This window comes from Grosmannia clavigera (genome assembly GCF_000143105.1).
Source record: "Grosmannia clavigera kw1407 unplaced genomic scaffold GCSC_167, whole genome shotgun sequence".
Lineage (NCBI taxonomy): Eukaryota > Fungi > Ascomycota > Sordariomycetes > Ophiostomatales > Ophiostomataceae > Leptographium > Leptographium clavigerum.
The window spans coordinates 48-12597 of NW_014040772.1; positions in this window are offsets into that span (position 1 = coordinate 48).

Consider the following 12550-nt stretch of genomic DNA (forward strand, 5'->3'; position numbering starts at 1 on the left):
TTTAAGACTATTTTTACTTTTTATTTATTATTTAGGTCTTTTAACGCTAGCATTATTAAAGGCGCTTATTCTACGCCTACTCTACTCTTCTAGTGCTTTAATAGTAAGACTAAGAAAACGTTATATAGTTAGCTATATTATTTTAGTAATGCTAGTTAATATGCTTATTTGCCTATAGTCTTAAGGATTTTAAAGAGCTTAATGCGTCTTAATGCTAACTTTTTGTTTTTTTAAGTAAAGGTTTTTTATAAAAAGGCTTACTAGCTCTCTTACTATAAAGCTTATAAGCTAATAGCGCGTATTATAGTAACGCTTCTAGCGCTTTATTATATACTCTTAGTTTGCTGCTAACCTTTTCTATATAGCTTCTAGTTTTTCTAAGCAGTTATGCACTATTAAAACTATATTGCGTGTATTCTATTCTTCTCTTATAGTTACGCCGCCCTTAAGGCAAGTTTACAAGTTTAGTTTCTAACTATATAGCGCTTCAAATAAGTTAATTTTAGTTATTGCGTTAATAGCGTTATTGTAAGCATACTACGCTAAAAATAATAAAGAAAGCTAATTTAATTGCTCTTTTATTATAAAGCAGCGTAAGTACTACTTTAACGTCTAGTTAAATCTCTTTATTTGCTTATTTATCTAAAGGTAAAATGTAGTTAATAGCCGCCTATAGATTCTAGTCTAATAGTAATATTTACTTTAGAATTTGCTAGTAAATATACTTCTTTAGTTAAAAATTATACCCTCTAGTGTTACGCTATATACTAGTTTTATATATTAGTGCATAAGATGCGTAAGGCCTTTAGCCGTTAGGGTAGTCTATATAGCAAAGAAGAGGTTTATTTTTATAAAGCGGTTAATAATTACTAGAATTGTATTTACTTTGCTGCCTATACTCGCTTTAGCTACTAGTAGCCTAGTAATTAAGTCTATAGAGATTTCTTACTAAGAACTCTATAGTAGCGGTAGTAGGTTTAGCTTACTATATTGTGTATACTGTTTAATTGTTTGTCTTTAGCAAACTAGGCATAAGGCGATGTAAGCCTTTACGTCCTTCTTTATTTCTTAGTAAAAGTAGTAATAAAGCAGTTCTAAGGTCCTAGCAACTATAAAGTACCTAGAGATCTAGTCGTTATAATAAAGCTATAGCAGCTCTTAATAAAAGACGTACACGCTGCCTATATATAGGCAGTTTTCCTATAGTAATATACTGTCTAGTGCAAGGCTTTATAGCTTTATTATACCTCTTACGCTTATAGTATGCTTTACGCGCGCCTTAACAACTTACACCTCTAGGTCTACGTCTTAGATTCTTACTATTACTCTGCAAATAGCTTTAAGGACTCTGTTTTCTTAAAGGTATAGATATAAAGCAGCAATAATAGCTAGTTGCTATAGTAGGCTAGAGTATACTAGGTTTCTATCTACGCCTGTTAAGGGCGTTAGACCCTTAATTAGCGCCGTAGCAGTAATATCCTTAAGGTCTCCTTAAAGTCTTTTATAGTTGTTTAGCCTTCCTAGTTTACTATGCTTTGCTTGCTTAGGCGGTGCGCTATTTTACGCTGCGGTAGCTTGCCGCGTAAGATTTAAGGCTACTAAGATCTTAAAGGTAGCGCTTAGCTTCTCTTTCTTACTAAGTTCTTTTATAGGTATACGCATCTTACGCGTCTTATTTGTATAAGCTGCGTTAGTAACTAGCTTAGCGCTATTGTCTTTTATAACAAGTACACGCATCTTGCGCGTCTCTTACGCTATAGCTATAGTGCTCGCTAACTATGCGTCTTCCTTTTATACCCTAGTAATAGTTATTTTAACTCGTTTAAGTTTATTAAAGTAATCTAGCTGTCTTAACAGCGCATTAGCTAGGTTTATTACGCCTAGTCTATACTTAATTATAAAGTTAAAGAGGGATAGGTATATAGCCTAGCGAGCCTTACATTCGTTATACCTTAGCTAGGTTATAAAAGTGCATAAGTTGTTATAGTCTAATAAGACTTTAATCGTCTCTTTGCTACTATTAATGTAGTGTCGCTATTGCTTAAAGAAGTCTATAATTGCTAATAGCTCTTAATCTAGGGTGCTATAATTTAGCTCTAGTCCTTATAGTTTTCTTAACTAAAAGGCGATTAAGTGCTAGGCTCTCTCTTTGTCTTATTAAGAGATAATCCTGCTAATAGCTATCTTTAAGGCATTAGTCTTTATATGTATTGCCTATTCTAGGTTAAAATAGCGTAGTAAAAGTGCTTTTATAAATGCCTCCCTTAGCATTATAAAGGCTACGCGCTCCTTACTCCTTAGCTACACTAGTCCTAGCTTTTTGCCATTTTTGCTACCTTGTAGTAGCCTTAATAAAGGAGATAAGATGTCTAAGGAAGCTTTAATAAAGCAATAATAAAAGTTATAAAATCTAAAGAAAACCTGTACCTTCTTAAATGTTTATAGCGTTAGCTATTCTGCAATTGCATATACTTTGCGCAGGTTTATTGCAAGCCCTTTGCTTTTAATAATAAACCCTAGGAATTCGACTTTCTATTAGTAAAACAAGCATTTATCGCTATTAACAAATAACTAGGCTTGCTAAAAACGCTTAAAGACCTAGTTTAGGTGCTTTATATGCTCCTCCTTATTGCGTAAGAACATAAGAATATTGTCTAAGTAGATAATACAGATTATATCTACTAGACTATGCAGCGCTTAGCTAATATAGTACTAGAAGGTTGCTAAGGCATTAGTTAGCTTAAAAGGTAAGACTAGGTATTTAAAGAGACTATATCTAGTTTAAAAAGCTATTTTTTATTTGTCTTCTTCTTTAATCCTTAGGCGGTAATACGCCTTCTTAATGTTAATTTTTAATATTACCTTTATTCTTACTATATAGTCTATAATCTTAGAGATTAAGGGTAGTAAGTATTAGTTCTTTACTATAACCTTATTTATCCCTCTATAGTTAACGTATAAGCGCAATCTTTTGTCCTTCTTAGGCATAAAAAGGATAGGTGCGCCTATAAAGCTTTTTAATAGGCGAATTTGTCCTATTGCTAGGTTATTGTCTAAGTACTAGCGTAGCTCTCTTAATTCTTTTTGCAATAAAAGATATATTATCCTATATAGTAGTTAACCGCTAGGTAGAAGATTAATTGCATAGTTAGTAGCCTTATATAGTAGTAAGACCTTAGCGTTAAATAAATTTAGTACGTCGCTATACTTACACGCTAAATGCGTAGGCAGTGCGCCTATGCCTTTTAAATAACCTTTTACTTTTAGGTTGCCTAGTAAGATTATATATACCTATACACGCTCTTTACGCGCTATAGCAAAGAAGATTTCTTATAGTATAAGTTGTATAGTCTTTATACGTGCTTTAAACCACTAGCAGCAGTCTGCTAACTTTAAGTAAACTTTCTTACTCTAAAGAGTTATTATTAATAGTAATATTATTAGGCCTTAATACTTAGCAAGTTTAGGTAACTTTTATATAAACCTATATAATCTTATAGGTATACTTATAAGAGTCTTTTATACATAAGAGCACTTTCTACGCTCTTACTACGCTTATAATGCTCTTATTATACGCTTTAAGGGTTAGTGCTAATATCTTTATAGATTCTAGTCCTTATAGTCTTACAAATTTATAGTTAATAGTATTAAGACTTATATAAGTATCTTATATAGCGAATACTTCTATAGTTGTTAGTTTAAGAAAAGAAGCTTAGATAAAAAAAGGATTACTAATCTTAATTGTCTTTAGTAACGCTTAAGGGTTTTAGTTTGTTTTAAGCGTTTTTAGTTTTTTACCTTCTTAGCATTCTTTTTAGTTAGCTAAACTAAATTTACTAATATAGTCTCTTACCTCTTTAAGCAGTTCTAGGCAAAGTAGCCTTTACTTTTATAGATAAAGCACTTTATACGCTTACTATTTATATAGGTAAGGTTTTTTTAGTAGCCCTTAGTAGCTATAGTAGCTAGTTTGCCTCTCTTTTTACTTTAGCCTTTACCTCTAGCACTACTATAGTAGTTACTATAATTGTTTTCTTAATTAGTGTTATTTTTATAGCTGCCTTTATAGCCCCTTTAACTCTCTTACACCCTTTTAACGCGCATACTATTATTGTCTTGTTTTAACTAAGCTTTTATATAAGGGGCTAGTGTTTAATGCATAGTTATAAAGGCTTAACTAGTTTGTACTATTATATTAAGACTTTAACTTAACAAACTATAGAAGACTAGTAGGCAAAGGCCTGCTAGCTAATATATATATGGCTAGAAGATGCGGCGTAGCGCAAACCTAGTAGGGCGTAGCACAGCTAAGTGGCTATACTAGTCCCGTGCAACGTGTTAAGATAGTTCGTTAAGTCTGTTGCTTAGTAAGCGACTAGTTCCCGAACTAGTGCGTAGGGACGCGTGTGTAGAATACCCTTATACTATCCCCCCCCTCCTTAAGTAACGCCCTCGTTAGCCTAGAGGTGCATACGCAGCAGCCACTTGCTTGTTAAAAAACCTCCCCTTATAAAGTTAGGAAAAAGAGTTAAGCGCTCTAGGTTATTAGCTGTCGCTAAGCGGTCGCGGACCGCTTGCTTATACAACTGCATTCGGGTAACGTAGAAGCGCACACGTACTACTTAGTCTATAGCGGCAGTAAACGCTAGATCCTACCTAATGCATAGGTTGTTTTGTTTGTTAGAGCTTTTTAGGAGGCGTATAGCTTAGATCTTAGTTAGGGAACGCTTAGGTTGCTGCTAATAAGTGTTATAAAGAGGCTAGCCTTAAACATTAGGTGTATAGAGGTGTAGTGTATGCTAACTAAAAATGTCGGCGTAAGGCTTGCGACTTTTAACTACTAGTAGGGTAGGATAAAGGTAATAGCGGCTGTTTATTGCCTGCTAATTATAGAACTATTACCTACTAGATAGTAAAGGCGGTTTATTGCTACAACGTTTTTTTATTTAATTTTAGACGTTTCTTACCTTGCTATTAAAGTAAGGTTAAGTAAGTTCTTAAGATATATTTAAACGTTTAATAATATAGCTTCTTTATTACCTTAAGGTATAAAAGAGCAAGTGTATTTTATAATTTAAAACAAATTTATTTATACTTATAAGACTACTCTTACCTCTTTAGCTCTTTTTTCTTTAATCTTACTTATATAGTAGGTTAATATAATAGTTTGTAACTTTACGTAGTAGCTAGCTAATAATTGCTTATAAATAATATTTAACTAAAGCTACTTTTAAGTCTTAATAGACATTTTTATATATATAAACCTTATAAAACACTCTTCTTAAGTATACATACTATCTTTTAAGAGCGTAAGTCTTTGCTAGCATAGCGTTTACTAAGCAATAGCTAACCTTATAGTAGGCTTTATATCTAAACTATATCCTTAAAGCCTATCTAGACGTCTACTATAAATTCTTATATATAGCTATACTAAAGAACCTAGCGCGCTATATTAGTTATATAGCTAATAACACGTTATACTTACTAGTAAGTACGTTAACTTATTTGCGCTAGTAGCTAATTGCTAACCAACAGCTTCTTAAAGAGATTAAGGGCTTAGCTTAATACATTTAAGAATTTCTGGCCGGCACGAATAAGTTGCTGCTTTAGCGGATAACGGTTAACAATATTATCGTAGCGCTGGGCAATTACGCGGCAATCGCCTAAAGGTTAATAGCCTTAACGGCGGTAACTAAAGAACTTAGCCGCGCCTTATAAGAAGACAAGTTAAAGCCCTTAGCGACCGACTAGCGCTTCCGGCGCAAACGTTTTAAGACGGCATAATAGGCTGCATTGCGCCTTAGTGTCCTTTACTAGTACTAGCAAGAGCTAGAGCTTACCTTAACGCTTGCGTAGCGGTTAGCAGAGGTAGCCCGGCTCTTACCGCTAATGTCCCTAGACGTAAGCACACCGTTGTAGGCGTAGACCTAAGTTACTACTACCTTTAAAGTAATAGTAAGTCCTTTAATCCTTATTGTTAAGTTATTGCTAACCTATTACCTAGGCCGATTCTTATTCTATTATGCTTAGCCTAGCTTAGCGCGCTATAGCTGTTTAAGCTAGCTATAGTAGCATGCTTTACTATACTATAAAAGTAAAGGGGCCGCCTAAGTAGATCCTATAGACTATAGCGGCCTTAGTTAAGCTAGCCTAGATTAACTAGGCAGTAGTCTTTCCTTAGCTGCTACCTTTAGCGGCGCCTAGTAAGTAATAGTCTTACGCTAAGTTGCTAACCTTAGCTAAGCGCTAGCGTAGCGCTAAGACTATTCCTAATGCTATAGCTAGCGGTAGTAAGGCGGTTATAGCAGCTAGTAGTAGTAGTAAAGTAGTATCTAGTAAGAGTGCGCTAGCGGGCGGCTAGTTAGCAGCTTGTAGTAGCTATATGCTAGCTAGCAAAGGCTTACCTAGCAGTAAGAAGAGGGATAAGAAGGATAGTGTTAAAAAGAGAGATAAAAGGGTAAAGAGGATGTTTATAAAGAAGGATAGTAATAAGTAGCTAGTAGCTAAGTAATAGCCTGCTAATAGTGTGTTTTAAGTTTATAGCTTTAAGGGGCGCCTTTAAAGCTAGAACAAGTAGTTTATAGTATGCAATTATATAAAAAATAGCTAGAGTAGTTAACTAATAATTAGTTAGTATATAGCTAGCTATTGCCTTATAGTCTTTTTATTTCTTATAAGTATGTTTTATAGTCTTTTAATAAGACTATAACTTATAGCTAGCGTACGCTAAGTGCTCTTTAGGTTTCTAAGTATTATACTTAGCTAGCTAGCCTTTTTATTTTACTAGGAACTAGGTTTGTAAACCCTTACTAAAGTAAGTAATAATGTCTTTAACTTTATACTTCTTTTAGTCTTTTACTATTTTTAAGAACAAAAGCTTTTCTTTATCTTTTATTATAGTAGTCTACGGCTTAAGGTAAAAGATATAAAACACGTTATATTAGCGTGCGTACTATAATAGCAAGGCAACCTAATATATAACTAAGCTTAGCTTCTTTATAATGCAAATGCGTAAAAAGGTTAAGTTTAGCTTCTTTAAGCTAGCTAGGTTTAAGTGCTTTATTAATAAACTTATAAATTCGCCTTTAATAAAGTCTTTATATAAGCGTTGCTTATTATAGCTTTTCTTTTATTAGCAAATTACTTTTTCTTATAATACTTCTAGCTTTTGCTAGATAGCTTATAGCCAACTAACACGCTCTTACACGCCTTCTACTATAGCCTTAGTAAAGAGAAAGTTGTTTATAAAATAAGGGTAGTATGTGTATAACGCATAGAATAAAGAGGTCTTTATTATAGTATAGTAGGCGTTATTGTATATAAACTCTACTATACTTAACACCTATATTTACTAGTGTTGTAAACGACTATAGAACGTTTATAAAAAGCGCTTTAAAGTCTAGTTAAGGATCTTAGTGCTACTATCTATCTATAAGTAGTACGCCGTTAACATTATTAGCTAGACCCTTTAAAGTTATATTTGTTCTTACTACAATTAGCTAGTAAATAAGCTATCTTTATTACTAACGATTACTTTTAAGATACTAAACTTAGTCTTTATATAGTTATAGATAAGTTAGGCAACCTTAGCAGCTATAACTGTCTTTTAGGTAAGGATAAACATACTATGCTTTGTATAGTAATTAACTACTACTAGGATAGCGTTGTATAAACAGCCGTCTAAGCTTAGGCTTAACCTAAGACCGGTTATAAAATCTATACTAATATGCTAGAATAGCTAAACAAGCATAGGTAAGGACTAGAGGTATCTATATAGCTTATACCGTAGGACCTTATTGCTTATGCATAACAAATAGTTTGCAATAAAAGTATAAACGTTAGTAGCTATATCTAGCTAGTAGTACTTCTTAGTAAGGAGTTTTATAGTCTTACAGACTCTTATATAGCCTACTATAAAAGAGTTATAGTGTAGACTAATTAGCCTTGCCTGCAGCTTGTCCGCTAATAAGATAATAATACAATTCTTATAAAATAAGGTGTTTTCTTTTTATAAATAATAAGTGTTGTTCCTTTAGCTTTGTCTAGCCTTTATAAATAGGTTATCTAGTAATTAGTCTTAGCCTTAAGCGCTGTAAATAGTATTATATTATTTAAACGAGCACTAGGGTTATAACGGCCGTTCTTAGCTAGTAGCGACTTACGCCTTTTATACTAATAATAATAAAGCTCTTAGCATAAGAAGCCTTAACGACTAGTTTGCAATCTATAGCTTGCTAAGAAGCAAAGAGAGCACGTTATTATATACAATATTACCTTTTATATAGTCTAGTTAGCAGGATAGACTGTTTACTAGGTTAGTAAACCTTAGGCAGTGCTTAATGTTAAACACTAAGAGGCGGAACACTTATTAAGTAATTTAGTTCTAGAGATCCTTTGCTAATGCCTTAACGACGCCTTTTAGCTCCTAGTAGTTAGTTAGGACTACAAATAAGTCCTTTAGACCTTCTAAATAGTAACGCTAGTGCTTTAAGCTTTTAATAATAGCTAAGAGCTTTTACTATCCTACTCTTTACTATATCTTATAGGCTATTAGCTTGCGTAAGTAGTAAGCAACTAGTCGCTACTTATTATCTATAAGCTAAGAGATAATGCTAAAGATAGCATAGCCTAACGCATTTGTTTCTACCTATATAGGCTTTATGTTATTATAGTAGCAGAGAATTATTGCTATTATAAATGCTATCTTTAGCAATTTAAAAGCAACCTTTGCCTTTTTAGTTAACATAAACGGTTGCGTAGCAACAGCTCCGCGCTTACGTAGCAGGCTAGGGCCTATCTTTATTAACTCCGTTAAAGCCTGCATAATATAAGAGTAGTAGGAAATAAAGCGTTTATAGAAGTTTGCAAACCTTAGGAAGGATTGTACGTCTTATACGCACTTAGAGGCCTTTTAATTAGCAATAGCTTTAACTTGCTTAGGGTTTATAGCTAGCCCCTTTATAGTAATAATAAACCTTAAGAAATTAATTTTCTTTTTAAAGAATTTGCACTTCTTAGGATTTGCATATAGTTGCATAGCCTCTAGCCGCTTAAAAACTAATTAAAGGTACTTCTTATGCTCCTCCTTAGTCTAAAAGTAGATTAAGATGTTATTTAAGTATACCTTGCAGACTATGCCTACTAGCCTTGCTAGTATGCAGTAAATATATACTTAAAATGTAGCTAGCGCGTTAGTTAGTCTAAAAGGCATAATATAAAACTTAAAAAGCCTATATTTTGTTTAAAAAGCAGTCTTTTACTAATTAAAGGCCTTAACTTAAATCCTATAGTACGCTTTCTTTATATTTACCTTAAAGAACACCTTTACGCTATCTAAGCAATCTAATAGCTTACTAATTAATAAAAGAGGGTAGCGGTCCTTCTTAGTTACTTAATTTAAACCCTAGTAGTTAACGTATATGCGCAAAGTACTATCCTTCTTTAGAACAAAGATTACTAAGGCTTTAGCTAGACTATTACTATAGGCAATCTACTTGTTTGCTAATAACTTGTTAATAAAGTAGTAAAGCTCCTCTTACTAAGCAGAAGATAGCGGGTATAAAGGGCTATATAGCACCTTTGCGCTATCTTCTAGCTTAATTAAGTACTTTACGTTCGCTAATAAAGGTAGTTCCTTTACTTTATTAGTATTAAACACTTTAGTAAATAGTTATATGCAAAACAGCGGTTGCTAGCTAAGGTTTAGTAAAGCTAGATTATTATTTATAGTAAGAATGTCTAGTTTATAAGGACTTAAATCTAACTACGTTAAGTAGATAGTAAACAACTCTTTACTATTGTGTAGGCGTTAGCTTATCTGCTTTATAACGCCGCCCTAGGAAGGGGACCGACGCAGGCTACGCGCAAGCCGTACGCAGTATGCGCACAGCGTATTAGATGCACATTGTAAACTAGAAGCGGTGCTGGTGGCGCAGGCTGTGTGGCGCAGTCTGCGCACAGGCCATAGCACGTGCTAGCGCACGGGCTAAGTAGAAACGGGGTCGCGCCTGTCCTGCGCACTTGGTGCGCCAGAGGTGCGCCTACGATAAAGAGTGCCTCCCGCACTCCCTTAGAGTGTAGAAGGCAAGAATTAGCTATTAAATATACGGCTGCTTTCTCTTATTAAGAAGATACCTCTTTGCCTGCTTAACTTACCTAGCCTACCTAAGTACACCTTTAACAATTCCTAATTCTTCTACTATTAGGCTACCCGAGTTAGGAGGCAGAAGGAGCAATAGCACCTTGAAAGACTATAAAGCAAACGTCGCACGCACATAGTGCGTAGGAAGAGAGCAGCTTTAGAGCAATAGTTAAGAACCCTCTTAACCCTATCGTTAAAGAAGTAGAGAACGAAGACTTTAATCTCTTAGAGAAGGATTACAAGCAACTAAATAACAACGATGCAGGCGAAGGCCCCTTAGGGTAGACTATTAGGCCTACCATAGACTAGATAGTAGCGGACCTTATTACTAAAAATAATCGACTACGTAAAGCAGAGCGCTTAAAGCAGCGAATAGTAGACCTATAGCAATAGCTCCTAGATATAGGAGCAACCTAAGCAAAGGGTAAGCGCACCTGCAGCAAAGACTTTAATAAAGATAGCTCTTATAGTTAAGATATTATCTTAAAAAGCGGCATTAAACTGCTTTTTAAGACACCTAGTAGCTTTTAAGAGCGCGCTACCTAGCTATAGGCTAAGAAGCAACACTTTTATCTAGCCCTTAATAAGTTTAAAAGCGCTAGTTACTAGATTAATTATATGCTTAAATATATAAAGCAGTTATGCTGCACTATATAAGAAACGCGCCTGTAGAGCATAATAGACATAGTAGTAGCGAAGGCTTAGAGCGACTAGGATGCATTTAAGGCCTAGACCTTAACCTTTATAAACTTTTTTAAGCAATGGCAACACTACTTTAATAGCAGCAAAAAGACGATTAAAGTCTTATTAGACTATAACAACTTACGCACCTTTATAACCTAGCTAAGGTATAACGGACGCAAGGCTTGCTAGGCTATATACCTATCTCTCTTTAACTTTATAATTAAGTATAGACTAGGCGTAACAAACCTAGCTAATGCGCTATTAAGATAGCTAGATTACTTCGATAAACCTAGATAAGTTAGAATAACTATTACTAGGGTATAAAAGGAAGACGCATAGTTAGCAGGCACTGCAGCTATAGCGCAAAAGACGCGCAAAATACGCGCACTTATTATAGAAGACAATAGCGCTAAGCTAGTTACCGACGCAGCTTATACAAATAAGACGCGTAAGATGCGCGCACTTGCAAAAAGACCTAGCAAGGAAAAGGAGCTAAGCGCTACCTATAGGATCTTAGTGGCCCTAGATCTTATATAGTAAGCTACTATAGCGTAAAACAGCGTACCGCCTAAGCAGGCAAAGCGTAGTAAACTAAGAAGGCTAGACAACTATAAAAGACTCTAAGAAGACTTTAAAGATATTACCGCTATAGCGCTAATTAAGGGTTTAACGCCCTTAATAGGCATAGATAAGAACTTAGTATACTCTAGCCTACCGCAGCAACTAGCTGTCGTTGCTACTTTACATCTACACCTTTAAGAAAACAAAGTTCTTAAAGCTATTTGCAGAGCGATAGTAGGAATTTAAGACGCAAACCTAGAAGTGCAAGTTATTAAGGCGCGCGTAAAGCGTACTATAAGCGTAAGAGGTGCAATAAAGCTATAAAGCCTTGCATTAAACAGTATATTACTATAAGAAAACCGCTTGTATATAGGCGGCGCGTACGTCCTTTGTTAAAAGCTGCTATAGCTCTATTATAATAACTAGATCTTTAGGCACTTTGTAGTTGCTAAGACCTTAGAACTACTTTATTGCTACTTCTACTAGGAAAAAATAAAGAAGGACGTAAAGGCTTACATTGCCTTATGCTTAGTTTGTTAAAGATAGACAATTAAATAGTATATATAATATAGTAAGCTAAACCTACTACCGCTACTATAAAGTCCTTAGTAGAAAATCTTTATAAACTTAATTACTAGGCTACTAGTAGCCGAAGCAAGCATAAGTAGTAAAGTAAATACAATTCTAGTAATTGTTAACTGCTTTATAAAGATAAACCTCTTTTTTGCTATATAGACTACTTTAATAGCTAAAGGCTTTATACACTTTGTGCACTAATATATAAAACTAGTATATAGCATAATACTAAAGAGTATAGTCTTTAACTAGGAAAGTATATTTACTAGCGAATTTTAAAGTAAATATTACTATTAAACTAGAATCTATAGGCGGCTATTAACTACATTTTACCTTTAGATAGATAGGCAGACAAAGAGATCTAACTAGACGTTAAAGCAGTACTTACGCTGCTTTATAATAAAGAAGCAATTAAATTAGCCTTTTTTATTGTCTTTAGCGCAATATGCCTATAATAACGCTATTAACGCAACAACTAAAATTGGCCTATTTAAAGCGCTATATAGTTAGAAACTAGACTTGCAAACTTGCCTTAAGGGCAGCGCAACTGTAAAAAAGGAGTAAGACACGTGTAATATAGTCTTAGTA